The sequence below is a fragment of the Enhydra lutris genome, unplaced genomic scaffold (genome assembly GCF_002288905.1).
Source record: "Enhydra lutris kenyoni isolate GAN:26980312 unplaced genomic scaffold, ASM228890v2 scaffoldscaffold4, whole genome shotgun sequence".
Lineage (NCBI taxonomy): Eukaryota > Metazoa > Chordata > Mammalia > Carnivora > Mustelidae > Enhydra > Enhydra lutris.
Genome location: NW_019154088.1, coordinates 35,830,070 through 35,845,139, shown reverse-complemented (window position 1 = coordinate 35,845,139; position 15,070 = coordinate 35,830,070). Strand labels below are relative to the sequence as shown.

General features: G+C 34.4%; 1 protein-coding gene across 1 annotated transcript in view; it reads right to left on the bottom strand.

The window, feature by feature from the left end:
• LOC111139165 (mirror-image polydactyly 1) overlaps positions 1 to 15,070 on the bottom strand; it is a 255,511-nt gene that overhangs the window by 36,822 nt on the left and 203,619 nt on the right. The gene's annotated exons all lie outside the window — the stretch shown is intronic.

Genomic DNA, 15,070 nt, shown 5'->3' with positions numbered 1-15,070 from the left:
GGGGTAGGAGAAGAGTAAATGAAACAAGATGGGATTGGGAGGGAGACAAACCATAAGTGACTCTTAATCTCACAAAACAAACTGAGGGTTGATGGGGGGAGGGGGGTTGGGTGGGGTTATGGACATTGGGGAGGGTATGTGCTAAGGTGAGTGCTTTGAAGTGTGTAAACCCGGTGATTCACAGACCTGTACCCCTGGGGATAAAAATATGTTATATGTTTATAAAAAATAAAATAAAAAAAATATATAAAACAAACAAAAAAAAACGAAAAAAAAAATAAAAGAAATGAAATCTTGCCATTTGCGATGACGTGGCTGGAACTAGAGGGTATCATGCTTAGCGAAATAAGTCAATTGGAGAAAGACAACTATCATATGATCTCCCTGATATGAGGGAGAGGAGATGCAACATGGGGGGTTAAGGGGGTAGGAGAAGAGTAAATGAAACAAGATGGGATTGGGAGGGAGACAAACCATAAGTGACTCTTAATCTCACAAAACAAACTGAGGGTTGATGGGGGGAGGGGGGTTGGGGGGGGTTATGGACATTGGGGAGGGTATGTGCTAAGGTGAGTGCTGTGAAGTGTGTAAACCTGGCGATTCACAGACCTGTACCCCTGGGGATAAAAATATATTATATGTTTATAAAAAATAAACTTAAAAAACAAAACAAAAATAAAATAAAATAAAATAACCAAATATATCATCATAAGTAAAAAAAAAAAAAGGTGTGCAAAACTATATAATGAAATTCTCTAAAGCATCATTTGTTCCTTTTGTAATTTAAAAATTCATAGATCATGTAAGTCAAAGGTGGTAATGTCTGAGTTACATTTTTGAAGTCAAAATATAAAATTATTATTAAACATTTTTGCCTTTTATGTTATTTTATTTTGCCTTTTAAAGTGGATCACTTTGATAACTTGTGAGCGCATATGAATGAGCTAGTAGGAGATTAAGCAAAGAAACATAGCATGTTCATGACTTAATCCCTCAGTTGAGCACAGCTGGTCAACATGTTGTTTTTGACTCTATTTTTTTCTTCACAGTTGCAAATTGTTTAATTTCCACCCTTAATGGACAACTGAATACTTAGAGGAAGGAAAAAGTACACTGATGCTGAAACACAAATTAATGTGGGGCACAAATCTATAAATTTACCTCAAGGTTCTCTTCACCAGCTCCTTTGATCAAACTACTCATATCACCTTATTTCGTAGGTATGACTTAAAGAAAACAAAGGACAACAAATATTGGAATAATAGTTAAACTTAATTAGTCTTTACTTACATGGAAGTAAAGACCACAATATCTGTAATGTGCTATTTGTGGAAATATTCCAGCAAATGGATGCTGAGAAACCTCTATTATTTCCTTTTAAAGGTAGAATGTTAAGAATTCCAAATATCATCTCACAAGCAGTTATTTAATATTACTAAATTTTAATCTACTTTCTAATATGTATTTATCCTTAAACCAAACAATACACCATAATAAAACTTAATAAATTATGCTATTTCCTATATGGTCAAAGTAAGTCAAATATCATGCGGTGATACATATTATGAGTATTAAAGATTGTACTTAAATAAAATTATAAATCAATGCACATTAACTTCTTTTTCTTATAACAACCAAAAGGCATGCTCACAATTCTACTTAGAGAATATGTATTATTACCAAAGTGATTCAAGAGTCAAGAAAGGCTGGGAAACACTGCTGAGTTTTTTCATCATTTTAAACCCAGAAAAGTTTCAATTAATGACGGAGGAAGCAAGTCACTGATATTCATACTGCCAAGTGAAACATAGCAAGCTAGAATAACTGGTTAGTTTTATTAAGGTATCTTATTAAGATGGCTTATTAAGCTACTCACTATTGTTTTCATAGGGCTTTAGGCTGATACTAAACTTTAAAATGTAGGATTCTTTCCTTCCTAACTTTCATAAAAGTCATATATAATTAGCACTGAATGAAATTTTCTAATGTCAACATTTCAAATTTTGATTAACAGGGAATACAAATCAACCTTATTCAAGTTTAATTCAAAAGACTGGCAACATCCTTTGGGAGACTAGTGGAGATAATATTCAATGCACCTTCAAACTTCACACTAAGCCAAGGGCCTACAAAGTAAAAGTAATATTCAACTTATTAAGCTAGCATCGTCACAGTAATTTTCTCTACCTGAGTTATGTTTGATTCATAAAAACCATACGTTCCCAGATTGAAATCAACATTTCGGGTCTAGACTGCAATCAGGACCACCCCACTGTTGATAGATATGATGACTGATCTACACAGATGATCAAAAGAAAGACAAAGCAACAGTTGACAGAAGTGGTGCGGATAGTGACATAAGAAACAGACATTTCAGACAATGGTAGACCTTCTGGATAGTATACAGTGAAACACCTGGTGACATTCCACGGGGTGGAAGAACTACAGTTCTTCAGCTCTATTACAGAACTATCATTTCTGAATATGAAACACCAGTCAGTAGAAATCATACAAGCTAGGGTAACTTAGTAAGTTTTCATTCTTATTTTTTAAATAAAGGTAAACCAGGGGTATTCTCTTTTTTTCCTCCAGCAGTGTCTTTTTCACCTTTTATGGACTATCCAGGGCTAGAACTAGGGTGAGATGAATGAAGCACTCACTTCAGGTGAAAAATTTAAGGGGGTACGAAAAGCCTCACTAATAAAACTAAAAAATATTACAATAAATATTTTAAAAAATTAAAGTTAACACAAATTTTTAAAGATTTTATTTATTTATTTGACAGAGAAAGAGAGCACAAGCAGGGAAGCAGCAGGCAGAGGGAGAGGGAGAGGGAGAAGCTGGCTCCGCACTGAGCAAGGAGCTAGATGCAGGACTCGATCCCATGATCCTGGGATCACGAACTGAGCAAAAGGTAGATGCTTTTGCTGACCGAGCCACCCAGGACTCCCAACAAAAAAATTTCTTCATAAACAAAATATCAAAATTTAAATAAAGAAAGGATGAGTGTCCTCTGATACTGATAAAATTCCCAAGGCAAATTTGTGCCAAATTTGGTCAGTGGGAAACTTTCTAAGCTGGCTCCTGTGTCCTTTTGACATGACTTCATTAATCTTGCTTTCTGGTACAAGTACTTGCTTTCTGGTATAAAAGGATACTCTGGACTCATTGTACTTTCCCTTCTCCAGACCTAGGAGCTATCTCTTTCCCATCTACCTCCAAAGGCCAATAATTCATTAGTTGTGGGTTTCTCTTTCCTATTACTTTTACGCCTATTTTTCTTATAAAAGGTAGGATATTATAAGTACTTGATTTTTTTTCTCGGTTAGGAATATGTCCTGAGATCACTCAGTATCAGTTTATAGACCTTCCTTCCTTTCTCTTTTTCACAGTTGCATTGTATCCCACTATGCGAATATGTCATAGTTTATTAAACTACTCTCCTATTTGAATTTCTTTTGTTTGCTATTAAAAACAATCCTGGGGCCCCTGGGTGGTTCAGTCGTTATGCGTCTGCCTTTGGCTCAGGTCATGATCCCAGAGTCCTGGGATGGAGGTCCCCCCCACCCCCCACCCCCGCCCCAGGTCGGGCTCCCTGCTCAGCAGGGAGCCTGTTTCTTCCTCTCCTCCCAGCTCCTCTCACTCATGCTCTCTGTTGCTATCCTTGTCTCTCTCTCAAATAAATAAAAACAATCATGTAGGAATGCTTGGGTGGTGCAGTTAGTTGAGCCTAACTCTTGGTTTCAGCTCAGGTCCTGATATCAGGGCCCAGCATCTAGCTCCTCACTCAGCATGGAGTCTGCTTGAGATCGTCTCTCCCTCTCTCTGCCCCACCCCCACTTGTAGTGTCTCTCTCTCAAGTAAATAAATAAATCTTTAAATAGCAAACAAACAAAAATCCAATCCTGTAATTCCTATGTTGCCTCATATTCATGGAGGTATATATTCTGGATGGATTCCTAGAAGCAATTTTCCTTAGTCAAAGTGTAAGGGCATCAGTAATTTTGTTAGATATTATAAAATTCTCCTCCACAGGGGTTTTACTATTTTGTATTCTTACTAGTAATGTATGAAAATGCACATAATTCTTTTTACTTACAGTTTCCAAGATCTTTGTGAACAATCTCTTTTTCCAAAGTTACATGGTATTTATTTTATGTCTCTGAGGTTAAATTTATTATTTTTCTCACTTACTATTTCTAGTTCCTAAAAGGTTATTATAATTTTTTATTTAAAACATTTTTATAACATTTATTATTAAAACATACTCTTTAGTCAATGTCTTATATTCATAGAGCATATTATACTTTTCAAAATACTTTAATGCACATGCATCTTATTTGAGCCTCACAGCTGTATTCTGAAGTATAGAGCAAGTATATCAGTTCTACTTCCAGTTGAGAACACTGAGAAGAAACACAATTTCATGACTTCTACATCATACTCAGTTAATGACAATCATGGGTCCTGTTAGACACTGATATCTCTACTAGATAGTAAGTTGCCTCCCCTTTAACTTTCAATTCTAATGCTTTAATTTATTATATATTAGTGTCGCTTATTAGATAAAAAGTACTAGGCATACAGACTTACTAATTTTATTTACTTCACAAGTAGTAGAAATATGAAAGCTATTAATGAGTTATTTAAGGTTCATATGTTAAGCTTATTTTGGATAAAAGCTTAATTTGGGGGGGTTTAGCTCAAGAATTTTATAAACTATAAAGTGTTAATCACCTCTAATAGTGTAATTTATTCTGGAAAAATATACCATTTTTTAATTCAAAGTATGATTCAGTTATGTAAGCAGTAACAAGTTGGAATAGAGTGAATTACCTTTTCACATATAAGCAATTATTAGGAATTTGTAAAACTGTAGAAAATCAAACACAAAGTGGCAAAAATGTAATTCCAAGGCTGCATTAAAGTTCAAAGGCTTCCTTTGTACTAAACAATGTCTCTTAGCATTCTCTGAAGAGATAGGAAAAAAAGTTCTATTTCAAGTATAAAATATTTTGGCCTAAATTTTTAATTAGATTGATTCATCCATGAGAATGGTAATATATATTTATCTTATCAAGTGGGCCTCAAGGAAATATTAAAGGATGACCTTAACAGACATTATAAATTGAGAATCCTCAAACAGAGGCAATGAAATCAGTAAATGTAAATATAAACCCTGATTTTGGTCTCTTTTTAATAATGTAAACTCTTTTCCATAAAACACAATCTGTATGTTAAAGATGTCATTTATTTTTGAAGTTGAAAAATAACAAAAAGACTTTAGACCCACATATAAAAGGTACTCTTTTTATCCTTTTCTGAGACATTGACCTGTATACTCATTTAAAAATGAACACCACATCTTTACGTTATTAAATCTTTGTTTTGATCTATTAGTATTCACCAAAGTGCCATTTTATAAAACCTCACACTGAATAGACAAGGCTGGAGGTGACCATCTGCAGCTTTAGAGCCTGCGTTTGAATTGATGAAAAGAGCTTTGTGTTTTCATTGCCAAGTTTGATTCTTCCAGTCATTAGGCATTCCCCTCAGATCGCATCAATGAAGCCGTGCTCTCTTACACCCATGTGTTAAATTCTCTTCTCCTCATGGTTTCCTTTGCCAGCTCTACTCAAGAATGACTATTGGGTCTTAGCCACATTCTTCTCACAGCTGTGTTAAAAAAGAGCATCAGAAAGTCTTCCTAAAACCCATATGTGTATCTGGTCAGTTCTCTGTCTCAGGGTCACCTCACATTGTGGTGTGATTATACAGAGATTCATTCTTGTTCTTGAACTGTGCTACTCCTACCACTCTGGGAAAGATTAGGCCCTCTAGTCAGTAGTAGAGAACTTCTTGGAAGACTGATGTGAAATATACATGGCTCAGAAGGCAAATTAACTTAAGGAAGAAGATAATTCAAGATTTTGAATGTTTTGCCATTGTGTAGCTTGTCAAACAGCAAACGGGAACATAAAGAGAAATAATATATGCTTTCATACGCTTTCAGGATACTGCTAAATGCAGCAAAAGAAAAAGTCAAAAGATGATGATGTCCCAAGGACTATTATGGTATAAATACCAAATGGTATAAATACCAAAAATACCAAAACATAAATACCAAAACAATTAAAAAATTAAAATTATTAAGTTTAGTAAGTTCCAAAACACTGTTCACTATGTAATTTCTGGAAACTTATTTTTCTTTCTTTCTTTCTTCTTTTTTTTATTTTTAGAGTGTTTAATTACTTTTTAAAAAATTTTTATTTATTTTTAAAATTTCCTTAATTTCACTTTTAGTCAGTCTTTATACAGAAACATCTGACAAAGTAATTGATAGTAGTGGAACCCTTTTTTCTTTATACTTAGGTTAAGAACTAAAAAAAAAACAAAAACTATTTGTAGAGTTGCCTGAGAATATATAACAATATGAAGAAGAAAGAAGATCACTTCTGTTGCTACTACATAATATATTGTTATAGAATGATTTTTTTTTTAACTATAAATGATCAAGAGTGAAGTTTATGTGTGGACAATGTTTATGATTTTACTGCCAGCTAAAGCTCACTGAAATAAGCAAAAGATTCTTTCTTTCTTTCTTTTTCTTTTTCTTTCTTTAAGTAGGCTTCCCACCCAGTGCGGAACCCAGCGTGGCACCTGAATTCATGACCCTGAGATCAAGACCTGAGCTGAGATCAAGAGTTGGACTCAACTGACCATTTTGCCCGGGCCCCACAAAAAATTATTTTATTCTGTATTTTTTGAGGGCCAAATATGCATATGGGAAAATCCCTGACTTAGTGAGGAGAAATAACCAAGCATGGAATGTTACAATCCAAATAAAATTGGTATCTCTACTTATTCTTGGGTTCAACTTAGGTTTTTTCTAATTACATTTTGTGAATAAAAGCTGAACCTAGTAAGGAAGTATATACCAGATTTTAGATGAGTATACTGAGGATTTACTAAAAAAAAAAACACCAGACCTTGATTTATATAAAAATGTAGACCTTTCTATACTAATAGATAGATACATCACATTAAATTTTTCTATGTGTTTAAGAATAGGGAAAGCAAAGGAGGAGGTTCTGAGTGAGCTGTCAAGCATAATGAGGCTGAGCAACATCCAAGCAGGAATAATGAAAATTTCTTAAAAATCAAATTTTTACAATAGCTTCCCTCTTCCCTTTATTACTACAAGAGTAGTCTAAAGTACACTGGTGGTCAGCGCTATTAAGAAAGAAAGTTAAAATCGCTTTATATATCTTGTTTTAATCATTTCTAAAACTATCCTCAGGTAAGATGGATGAATGAGTTCTCCTGTCTTCACAGAAGTACCCGGGAGCGCTGTAGCCTGTCAAGGACTAAACAGTAAGACGGCTTTAACCAGAGCTAGAACAGAACCAAGGAAAAGGCTGCTTGTCTGATCATATGGCCATTCTAAGGAACTCACATTTCATATAAATGTGTGAAAATCACATTTGAATGTTTCTGGAGCAAAGAACTCCTGTTTTTTGTTTTTTGTTTTTATGTTAACCTGTCAAGTTCTGGTTAAAGATATTTGATCATTGTTTAGTGGATCCTATAATTCTCCTAATGTAATAGGGACATTATCTCTTTTAATTACTATAATATTGGGGTTAATGAAAAACATCAAAAATCCCTAAATTTTATTTGGTCTTAAACTGAAATGGCACGGATCTCTCCCACATTTTATTCTTTTGTTCTTTTACTTTCATCCTTTTCCATTGTACGCATTTGAAACATGTTTTATCTATCTTAGTAGGCAAAAATGTGTAATAGCTCAACTCTAGATCACCTATTTGAAGACAGGTTCTGAAGTGAAGAAGCAAATCAAATCTAAGCAGCTGTGCTGCAATTTCACTTTTTAGTCCTTACTTTCACGATCCTTATGATTCATTCCAAAAAGTTAACTATACAAGGGAACTTATCAGAGAAAATGCAGATTCTTAGGTTTAGAGAATTTCTTTTCTTAGTCTCCATCCTTTACTTTCCACTTCATTAGAATTTCTCAAGTTTTGGGTTAGGCTTCAATTCCAATAATCCTACATTAATCCTCTAGTAGAGAGGAATGCCATAGAAAATTAACACCATGTTTCTTTTTTGTTTCAAAGTGAGACTTTCCCTAAAGATAAAGGTGTAATCCCAACTCTTCAGTTTTTATAAAGAAATGAATATAATACTTATCTATCAAATATGATAGGTATCTCTATGTATATATAATAAAAGTAGCTCTAAAGAAATCTACTTTATGTACTCAATGGATGAGAAAGGTGACCCACTATACAAATACACAATGGAATTAAATTTTTATAAAATACATACTTATTTGATAGTGTGTAAGAAGACTTGTATTTCATAAGTTAAATATGCATTTAATTAAAAATGTGTTATGATTTACAAATCCAGAATATTAAATTCTTAAAAAGCATATTATATGCTTAAGAATAAAAACTAAGCATGTTAGATGCTGTACATCTTACAGCGACTGCTTAGGAGTCATCTGAATCCATTTTCCACATATAAATGACAGTATCTAACTGGATCTAGATTTGGAAGGTGCCTTCTAGAGCTGATTGGGAAGTGATTTGTACATAAACTATCTTGAATAGGGGTGCCTGTCATTAAGCATCTGCCTTTGGCTCAGGTCATGATCCCAGAATCCGGGGATCGAGCCCCGCATCAGGCTCCCTCTTCGGCAGGAAGCCTGCTTTCCCTCTCCTAGTTCTTCGGCTTGTATTCCCTCTCTCTCTGTGTCTCTGTCAAATAAATAAATAAAATCTTTAAAGAAACAAAAACAAATTATCCCAAATAAATTATTCGACTCATTATGTGCTGAGGTATGTATGATATTTCACAGAACTTTTAAATCTCAAACACAAAATAAATTTTGAAGAGCAATTTCCAGAAGTTTTAAATCCTCCCGTCTATTAATAATATTAATAAAATCAATTTTCAACTTTATATTAGTGATTTATACCTTATGTTGAGTTGAGAATTGTGAAACTTATTCTTCGATTTAATCAACACTTATAAAGTGTTCAGACATCTGTACTATTGTCTTGCTACTTAAAGTCCAACCAAGAATTTATTTAAAAAAAATCACAGGTAAAATTGGCAAGAAGCAGAGTAATTTTAGTGAAAAGGCAATATAATTTTAATACCTTTTGTATTTGACTATGTAAGGATAATTTACGACAATTTGTTTTCATTATGTTTAAATTCAGATTCCAGAGCCAGCAACAAAACTACAAAGTTTAGTGATGTCTTTTGATGAAAAGAAGGCAGTTTGTTTTTGTTTTTGTTTTTGTTTTAACCAAGAAACTGTGGAAATGCTCTGTTCCCCTTCCCAGCACTCAGAGTCATCTACCCTGTTCTATAATTCAACCTGCAAACAGATTAAGCAGTTGAGTTTGTGGAAAGTATGTTTGCTCTACGCTAAGAAACCTTGTGTGACACTATGGCGACTCCCCTGACACCTCGAAGGGGACTACAGACAGTCCTCATCAGCAGGGAAACCAGGCTGAGAATTCACAATTTCTTTGTGACTTCAACTTCTTCATAGAAATCAGTATTTGACCAAGAGGCCGGAAAGACTTCTTGTTAGCTTACATGTACTCCTCCTCCTTCTTTTTTTCCCTGTTAATACCGCTCAAAAGCTTGGGATACCCTATATTTCAAAAGGAAATGCTTTATGTTGATCTTTGATATTTTAATTATGCAATTAGAAATGAGAACACAAGTAAATTTTAAGTAACTGATCTTTTTAAAGTATGAAAATAAAGAAAATTTTATTTTTTATTTTTATTTTATAAAGATTTTATTTATTTGACAGAGAGAGAGACAGTGAGAGAGGGAACACAAGCAGGGGGAGTGGGAGAGGGAGAAGCAGGCTTCCTGCTGAGCAGGGCACCCGATGCAGTATTTGAACCCAGGACCCTGGGATCATGACCTGAACTGAAAGCAGCCACTTAAGTGACTAGCCATCCAGGTACCCTAAGAAAGAAAATTTTAGATAGTGATATATTCTTTCTTGAAAATATGTTTAAAAGTTTAGAATTTTTGTCCTTTGTCTTTTTGTCTGGTCTACTTATTATATAGTTACGGTTTATGAGGGATTGAATCATATCAGTATAAATCTGACCCATAGTAAAGATGGTTATGTGACAAAAGTTACTTTACTGTAAAATCTAGAAGCTTTGGAGAGCTTTTAACCTTATAAGCCTAGTTGTAAATACTTTTAAGTAATTATGTGTAACTTAGGTACATTAAGTATAGTCAAATATATTTTTAAAATCCTTTAGAAACTTTGTGTTCTAAGACACAAGAACCATATCTATAGACAGACAGATGGGAAACAAAATATATCATAAAGAACAACAGAGTTTTAAATCTCTCGTGATGATAAAAATATCCCTTAATGGATTTGTGTGTCAGTTTTCTCTTTAATAAACAAGGATTATGGATGGTCCTTAGCAGAATCATTAAGAGAAGTTTCTCTTACAAGTTCCTATGCGCTTAACCTGCTCTTTAGTTCCCTCTACTTCCACATGGCTCACCAAGACTAAGTGCATCCAGGATCAGCCAAAGAGCAACCTAAAACCGAAATGACAATGTGTTCTTCCACAAACATACACATTTTTGAAACACAGGTACCTTAACCTTGCTTAACTCAAGGGAATGGATTTCCACTGGTGAAATTTTAGGCTTTTTGACATCTGGACTAAGATGCAATTTCTGGACAATGAGGTCTGGCATTCTTCACACTTTCTCCTATCAGAGTTTCTACCTATATATATTGGCTAGCTTATGGATGGTAATTCTGCACCACTTTCTTTTTCAGGAATACTCCCACAGACTAAAAACCTTTAAGAAATTCATTTGACTCGGGGTGCCTGGGTGGCTTAGTGGGTTAAAGCCTCTGCCTTCGGCTCAGGTCATGATCCCAGGGTCCTGGGATCGAGCCCCGCATCGGGCTCTCTGCTTGGCAGGGAGCCTGCTTCCCTTCCTTTCTCTCTGCCTGCCTCTCTGCCTACTTGTGAGCTCTGTCAAATAAATAAATAAAATCTTCAAAAAAAAAAAAAAAAAAAAAAAAGAAATTCATTTGACTCTAAAAGGAAATAAAATATAAATTTAAAATTCCATAATTACTAGAAATAGCATATAGTCTCTCCACCATTACTGAAGATTTCAGATCTTTTAAATGTAATTAAACTTGATGGAAGCTGGTGCATAGCAAAAGGGTTAAAAGCCCACTAGAAAGTCAGACACCACAGTAGTCATGGTGCCAGTGAGAGAGGCAGGCAGGACTGGCCACAAAAGTCATACTTTTCTACGAAACTCTTGTACTAGCATGGGGTACTGGGTTGGGATAAAATTTTTTTTACCTAGGGCCTATAGCAGATCAGAGCAGATTTGAAATTTTCCTGTGTATTCCTGACGTGACCAGCTTTTACTTTATTCTGTCATCCCATCAACCTTTTAAATTGTTCTAGTTCATTTGTTCATAAGTATTTACACAGTACCTACTTTATAGCAGGCATCTGTGTGAATATTTGGAGGCGATATGGATACAAAGATGAAGGGAACACTGTTTATGTCTTGAGAATGCTCAGTGATGGGTAATTTCGCAGGAAGTAGACAGGAAAACAGATAAAGCAATTGTAACACCTAGATGATTAAGACCTTTAACAAAGATATGGATTAGGTACTATAAAAAAATTAAAGCATAAAGAAACATCACAGAGGTGACATTAAGACTAGACTTTAATGAGTAACAAAAATTTGGTACTAGAAGGGAGGTACTAGGTACTAGAAGGGAGGAATATGCTTTAAGAAGAAGAAATAGCTTATGTAGAGATACTGTGGTTGGGGTGGTGGGAGGAAATGATACCAGGGAATGGGAGAAGGCCAGAAAGTGATAGACCTCATATACCCTGCTCAGTTGTTTATGCTTTAGTGTGTAGGGATGAAGGGCCCTGAAAGATTTCAAATAGGGAAGTAATAGAACCTGATTTCATTTTAGAAAACTTCCCTCTGGTGGCAGCGAGTAAGACATACCTGAGAGCTAGAGGGAGGTAAACTAGTCTTGTGATTATTTCAGACTAGTTGGAGGATGATGAGGTCCTGAAATGATGCAATTAACAAGTGAGGATGGAATAGAGGAAATCAGGTGATTCTTCGGCAGTGCAGAAAAACCAGAGACTCACAGCAAAGTGAATGTGAAAAGTCAGAAAGAGTGAGGGAATAAAGATGGTGCTGAAACTGCTGAAGACCATTACTGAGATGGGAGATACAGGAGAATGGCGAGGACTTTATTTTCAGGGGAGGAATCCTTAACAAACATACTATGACAACACAGAGAAGAGAGTGATATTTAACTTTCTAGGAAGTTGAAGAAGCCTTTGCAGAGAAGAGATACTTGAATGAGTCTTGTTAGTTGCATGAGTATGATTATATTAATAATTTATAACATGCTGAAAATAAAGTAATTGGCACTGAACTAGGTATCTTACATGGTATCCTCATATCAAATCTGCCTGTGAAGGCAGTAATACTGTGTGAATTTTTCAACTGAGGAACTTTTGCTTCCAGGGGTTAAGCAACTTGCCCCAAATCTCACAGGTAATAAGTAGGAAAGCAGGGATTGAAATACGGGTCTGTCTGACTTGACTACAAAGCCTGCCTCTATCCTCTCTGCCGCACTGAATCTCATAGGATGAGTAAGTTTTTCATGAGGGAAAGGGTAAAAGGCTCTAAGCAGAGGAACCCACATATATAATGGTATTCGGTCCAGAAAAGATAGAGCCCTTCAGAAGAATGGGATATTACAGTGTGGAGTGAAATGGCAAGACAAAGAGGGATGATGCAAGATGCATTGTTCTAAAGGCATTACATGTTTATCTCATCTAATTCTTACAACATTATGAGTGCGAGTATTACTAACCATATATTATTATCTGCAGCAGCACAGTGTTTTTAAAATAAAGTGTACAAGTTCACGTACCTATACATTTTGCATCCAGATTCTGAGCTTTTAAACCACTATGCTACATTACCAAAGATATGGGAGCATCCTTACTTATTGTTTACCATGATCATATATTAGTTTTATAATAAAAATATAATTAGAAATGGGCCACTGAATTTAACAGGAAATTGCTGGCAATCTTAAAAAGAACTGTTTCAGTACAAAAGCTAGCCATAGTGTACTGAGTAGCTCCGGAGTAAATGGAATTAAAAAATTAGATGCTGAATATAGATCAGTTATTCAAGAAATTTAGTTGTGAAAGGGAAAGGGGAAATATGCACCTTTATAGTTCACACTGTAGTTACTTCCTGGAATACTGACATATTTACAAAGGACCTTCAAAAATAATTGCTACTAACAGTAATTTCAGATTATATGGAGAATACTAATACCATCTAACAAAGACTTTTAAGTTGGTTTCCTGGAAGGTTAGCCTCTTAAATGCTATAAAGTAGGTTGATGCCCACATTAACTGCAATGAAGGTACACTGCCCCATTGAGGGCAACTAAAAATATAGCAGACTGAATACAAATAGGAGAGCCTCATCGTATTTCATCTAGGTCTTATTGCTGGAAGTAAGAATAAAAGATTCAACATTCAAATTGAAATTTAACATTTAAATGACATAATTGTTTCACTTAAACTCTGTCCGTTGATTGGTGTCATTCCATTAAAACCTTTTGATCTGCCCACGGTTAAATGTGAAGACTAGGAAAATATAGTAAGTTTCTTAAAAGGTTAAACTTATTCAACTTAAAGCATTATCTGAGGTGATCTTTCTACTTCAATACTGATATACTTCTATATCAATATATCAATACAAAGTATTTTTAAAATTATTTTTTATAAAACAATAATAATAGTTGATGAGATCTAAAAAATAAAAGGTTGACATTTCCAAAGATTTTACAGAAACTTAATTGGTCTCTGGAAAGCACTGTTTTAGGGAATTTTAGCCAAATATATAAATTTCAAGAATTACATGTAAAGAAAACTTGGATATTTGTAATTATTTGTAGACTTCAAGCAAACAGAGCTAACAGACCCTGACTGTCAAAAGGTACTGATTTGTAATTTACAATGCAATGAGACCTACTATGTATCTTAGTGTTTTTAGAATGTTAATGTACACTGTGAATAATTAGATATAGTTTCTGACTGAACATAAACTTAATCTTTAAACCTATAAAAAATAGAATACTTACTATAAATCATAAATTTCAAGGTACCCTGATCATATAAAGATTTTAATATGCATAATTTCTGATCTATTTTAAAAGGGCTCTTAACTACAGATTTACCTGACATTGGGATACCATTCAAAATGTAATTTCAGGGACACTGAGGAAATGGTTGAGATGATTTATTTTCAAATAAAAAGTGGTAAGAAGTAAGAAGTTTTGAAGTTAGCACAACTTCATATTGTAAGACTGAAAAAAATTAAGGAAAAAGTATGTCTTAGGAGCTGAAGGCAATTAAGTATATGAATGACAAAATGCTGTTAACAACACATAAAGATGGGATTATTTAAAAATGACAAGTTCCATTCCATTAAAGCTGCCTTAGGAAATTCTGCTACAGTGTTCAAGTCCCTTAAATTAACAAATTATCTCTTTGTATGATATGCCCTATGTTAACGTTTTGCTGGCTATTGTTAAGGACTGATTGGTTTTTGTAGCTTTATTTAAATTTTAACAAAAATGCAAAGATCATCGAAAATAAACTAATGTAATTATGCACTGTGAAAAGCTGCCCTGAATACTTCAAAAGAACCACACATACAAATTAAGTCCACTGTAACTATTCCATGTGCCTAGAGGTCTCAGACTGCAAAATCACAGATGATCTCAACTCAAGCAGGATTATCACAAAGCTAAGTGAGTAAAGTTGGTAACTTGACTGCCTCTTCCCCTTGCCAATAACTTTACCTACTACCTATGAAAGGATTTTAATGGTATGGCCTCCAGGAACTAATGAAGATCAGTTATTAAATAAAAGTGGTTTGCCCTCAACAG